The 5,291-nt window shown below is 43.1% G+C and overlaps 1 long non-coding RNA gene across 1 annotated transcript in view; it reads left to right on the top strand.

Annotated features, from left to right (window-relative positions):
- Positions 1-1,253: 1,253 nt before the first annotated feature.
- The window catches only part of LOC310767196, a 205,775-nt gene continuing 201,737 nt past the window's right edge, over positions 1,254-5,291 (top strand). The window contains exon 1 of the long non-coding RNA XR_014550710.1: positions 1,254-1,330. This is a non-coding gene — a long non-coding RNA (uncharacterized lncRNA). The remainder of the gene's footprint in view (positions 1,331-5,291) is intronic.

Below are 5,291 nucleotides of genomic sequence, written 5' to 3'. Positions count from 1 at the left end.
TCTGCTAATTCTAGACCTCGGCCCCAAAGTCCTGCCCTGGTGCCACCATTGAGACTAGGGAAACTTGCCCTCCTTTAATGATATTCTCATTGAGCAATCATGAGTCATGCTTCAAAAGAATCCTTTAATTTCCCAGGCTCTCTGGGATGTTAGGATGCTGTCAGCAACTCCCAGCTGGTTGTCCAGGAAAGTATAAAGACAAGGTGTTATGTACTGAGTTGAATAGGATCCAAACTGCAGCAGTCTGATCGGTCCTAGAACAATAGGATCCAAAAGGCAGCAGTCTGATTGGTCCTAGAACAATAGGATTCAGAATGCAGCAGTCTGATTGGTCCTAGAACAATGCAGCAGTATGATTGGTTGGCAGGAACCACCCAATCATGCTCCAGATAGAAGTGAATCCACAACCTGATTGGCTTACAGTAGAATTCCGGAATTAGCCAATCATGTGCAGCCCATTGTGTAAATAATGTATATAAAGCAGATACTTTGAGGGGACATTCATTCATTCCTCCTCACCACTATGAGCTGAATAAAGAGCATGAAATCACTTTGCGACTCTGAGTATATTTCACAAGGGAAGGTTTCTTACGGTCCTTTAAAAATCAATATTTAGAAAGAGAGGCTATAGAACCCAGTCTCTTGGATAATGGCATTGTCCCAAGTGAATCTCCACCCCCCCCGTCTCTTCCACTTCCTCATTCATCATTCTCTTTGTCTCCTCTACGGGTGCTGCTACATGCCCTCTGTCTTTGAGCTCTTTGCTCTCCTACTTTTAAGGCTTACTGGGTTCTGGGAGATGGTGGTCTGGGATGCTTTCTAATGACAAAGTGTCAGCCAGGTGTTGCTCTGGCTCTCCCATAATTTCCCAACTTTTCCCCTCATCTGCCTCTGGGCTGTGACCTTCCTCAAGCCCCTGTTGTAAATCTAAACTGTCTTCCTCTTCCTCCTCCCTGGAAGAGTCAGGATGGGGAGGAGGTCTCCACTGTTCCTCCTCTGCCCAGTCCCTGACAAATAGTTGTCTTTAACAGTGGAAGCAGGTTTTCAGATTATACACAGCTCTTCTCCAGGCTTTCATTATAAGAGCAAAAAAATGAACATTCAATAGTCCAGATAGAAATAACTGGGTAATCAGGCTGATGGTTACTTGGTTGCAGAAGTTTGCTAGCCATTGCTGTTGGCATGGAGATGGTCCAGGTTGAATGCAAACATGCCATTCTGATGTCATGTGTGATGTCACAAAGGGGATATGCTTTAAGTCTTGGTAAAGTCAAAAGCAGTTATCAAACAGACTGCATCTCAGCCCTGTCAAGATGGATCTGCATAGTAGGTGATGAATAATTTTATTTGGGGATGTATTAACTTTTACCATTGGGGAAACATTTTAGATTGGTTTGCTAGTTTGTAACCCATCAAATTGAAGCCAATTGATATACATTCACATCCCTGTACCCATCAACTTTATGTGTGACTTTGGGACCGATTCATAGATTTCTTTTCTCCACTCTGTAGCAGCTTTTTCTCTGTATCTGAAAAAATAACCAAGAAGTAGAAGATAAGGAATCAGGAATATGTGCCCTCTGTCTTTGAGCTCTTTGTTCTCCTGCTTTTAAGGCTTGCTGGGTTCTGGGAGATGGAGGATCTGGAATGCTTTCTAATGACAACATGTCAGCCGGGGGTTGTTCTGGCTCTCCCATGATTTCTTTACTTTCCCCCTCATCTGCCTCTGAGCTGCTTCCTCCCTCAACCCCCTGTTGTAAATCAAAACTGTCTTCCTCTTCCTCCTCCCTGGGAGGGTCATGCTGGGGAGGAGGTCTCCACCATTCCTCCTTTGCCCCATCCCTGACATGGGACAAAGTTTGAAAACCACTGTCATGCATCTTTCAAAAGAGTGCTCACCTGGAGACAACATCTTCAAGGCACAATGAAAAATACATGTATGTTGTATGCATGCATTACAGAGTAGGGGCAGTATGATCTAGACATGGTGCTGGTGGTATTTATACACCATTTATAAGACTGGTCATTTACATTATTCCAGACAAGTGATATTTCTGATTGCAGTTATCGAAAAGCAGACACATGCTTTCAATCAGACTAAATAGCCCCAGAGAGACCCACATGGCGAGAAGCATTGATGTAACATATTGCCTGCAGGAATCTGAAAAAGGTTCTATTCTGAAATAATTTAAGCAATCATGGGCAACGGCAACTTTTTAACCTTTGTAGAATGCTTTATACCCATTACCCTTGAAATCATACATTACCATGTCACTGCAGTGGCACTCTCTGCGGAGCGATAACATGGGCTTGACATATAGCCTCTGTAGGCCACGGCTGCTGTTTTCACCTTTGCAAAGGGCATTTCTTCTCTCCATCTTAAATTCCAAACCTTGAGAATTAACATTGTGCCCAAAAGGGCATATATGGTGAAGACTGAGCAGCCATTTTGCAGGGCTTTCCCCCCCAGCAGGAACTCACTGGAACTCAGTTCTGGCATCTCTCAGGTGGGCTCCAATTGCCATTCTAGGTGAATGAGGGAGGTGTTATTTATGGTGAGTTCCGGCACCTCTTTTTCTAGAAAAAACAGCACTGAGTAGAATCTTTAGAAGTGGAAGCAACATTAAAGGAAAACTCATACCCCATTTCCTTTTACCATTCACACATTCCACACAAATTGAAACTGGGTCTGTGAAAAGAGAAAGGCTCCTCCCTTCCAACTGACTCCTCTTAGCTCTCTTATTCAGGGCCTCTCACACCAGGCTAGGTGGGGTGTGTTATGTATTAAGATTAGTGGCAGTTCTCACTGAGGGCCACCAGTATGTAAATGAAGGATTGAAAACTGTCGCTCCTGATTGGTTAGCTAGTTGTGAGTTGTTACTGTTTCAAGTTACTTAGTATTATATAAAACAGCCAGCTAGGCTGCAGTCAGTCTGATTCCAGGAGCAGTTCTAACTGCTGCAATAAAGAGCTGTGAATCCAACAGAGCTGTGTCCTTCGTCCATCTTTCCCACTATTTAACAGGATGTACACACCACAACCCTTTTGTAGTGATCAGTTATGTCAGGTGTATGGAACTTCAGGATCAGAAGCCAACAGCATTCCCTCAAACCTATCTATCTGGTCCTTGGGACTCACCCCACACCTCTCTCCAGCCACACTTCCTCTCCCCAGTCTTCTCACTGAATCTCCAAGAACATTTTTGAGTTTGACTGGCTGGAATGTGTCCTTGAATGCGGATAATACTGGATAGAGGAATGTGTGTGTGTGTAAAAACCTGTACAAAGGTAAAAAATACATTTATTGGAACACCCACTTTTTTCTCTGGTCGCAAAGGTAGCTCAGAAGTGAAGGTGGCTGAGAAGTGTTGCCCACTTCTGACATGTGGTGAAGACCACTCCATATCCCCTTTATTCTCCTCTCTAGGGTTGCCATATTTTGAAGGGCAAAAAAGAGGATGTGGCGTTTGCCCATTCCTTGTGATTTTGTTTGTACAGAGGGATGGAAATGGTTGATGTAGATTGACCAATGAGAAAGCTCAGAGGCGGAGCCTACCTGGTTTTGAGGCTCAGCCCAGGGGTTTTACCATTGGGAAATAGAGGAGTCAGAGTCAGACAGAGCCAGTAAGACGAACATAGCCGTTGTGACAGCTAGAGTGATAGACACGGATAGAACTGAGAGAGAAGAGTGTGACAGTGTGAGATGGTGCCACATTTAGTTAAGGCAACACATCTGAGAAACTGTTCTGAAGATACTTAAAACTTGTTTGCTCTTCAATAAACTTTCATCTTCATTGTTGACTTTACAACCTGACTGAGACTCAGCATTTCACCAGAAGAAACCTGGTTGGTGGCAGTGGAAGAATAAGCAGTGGTGTACAGGTCAATAGTCCATGAAATGACCAGGGGCTTTGTAAGAACGCCACAAAGGACTATGGCAACTATCATTTTAAATACCCCTACTATATGTAGGCTATAGAAGCTGTGATATATTGCTGAGGGGGGCAAGAGAAGAGAAGAGGAAAGCAAGTCTTCAACCGCCAGTTATGTCTATGTCTCATCCAGAAAGTATAGCCAGAGACATTTTGTCAAATTTAAAAAATCCACCAAACAAAAATTTTAGCCCTGGAAAAGAGGACATGCCCTGGAAAAAGAGGACACATGGCAACCCTACTTGACACAGTACCTGCTTGTGTGAATGAGGCTACTACATTTCAGCATATCGCCTTTTAGCTCAATCTGCACTGGTTTTCCAGAGGATGACTTGAAACTGAATAATATATCAGATGCCTGAGGTGCAATAGAGCATCTGCACAATTGGTCAGTGGACTGAAAATGATTAAAATCACGATGGCTTTGGCACACCAAGTCACAACACTGAAATGGTCTTGCGTAGGGAAACCACACCTTGTTTCCGGCAACTCTGTGGCTTGTCTCAGTAGCCCCTTCTGAAAAACCAGAAAGCTTTCTCCCTCAAGTGCATGGCTAATGAATGAAACTTCTCCCTATTCTCTGCTGTAACCCACTCCTCCTTTCTTCTCATTTCATGTGGAAAAAAGGGTGTCTTGTCATTTGGAAAGAAGGACCCTCAATGGAACCAGAAAGAGTTTAAACAAAGGGGACTTGGGGAAATTCCTCCTTCATCTCTTCTGTGTGAAAAAGGCTGCTGAGAGAATATTGTGTTGGAAAAGCTGACCATAATTCCGAGGGATGCAAAAACAGATTTCATTTGTGCACCCACATTTTACAGTTTTGGGATTTTTAAGGAGGAGAAAAGAACCACAAGCCTGGTCACATCACAGTTGAGGAATACAGATAGAGGAAGGATATATTTGTTCTGCTTTTTGCAGTATTGGGGACCAATGTGATGTCCCAAACTTGATTTTGGATGGGGCAGTGACTCCCATGCAGATTGTACTGTTCTTCGGGTTTTACAATACATTGTCGGTGCAAAAAGGTGTGCCAAAAATAAATATATAAAAGTGCATTGGAAGTACATATTTTTCTAGTAAATACATTGAAAAGCGTTGAAATGTGTGTGTTTTTTATTTTGAAAGTTCATATTTTATACAAAATGCTTGCATAAAATATGACTTAAATGAGTGCAATGGGATGAACCAGACAGAAGAGGAAGGAAAACCCTTATGGCCAAGTGCCAACAAGACCAAAATGGGGTGAAATGAGCCCCCCCCATCTCCTTCTACTCACTACACATGTCTTTTAAAATCTCCACAGCTCTTGCAGCAGATCTTGGAGTGCTGCAGATTTGTGAAAATAATGTTCCAAGCACAA

The sequence above is a fragment of the Podarcis filfolensis genome (assembly GCF_964270895.1).
Source record: "Podarcis filfolensis genome assembly, chromosome: 7".
NCBI classification, from domain to species: Eukaryota; Metazoa; Chordata; class Lepidosauria; order Squamata; family Lacertidae; genus Podarcis; species Podarcis filfolensis.
Note: the sequence above shows the minus strand (reverse complement) of the source record. Positions and strands in the feature narration are given on the sequence as shown.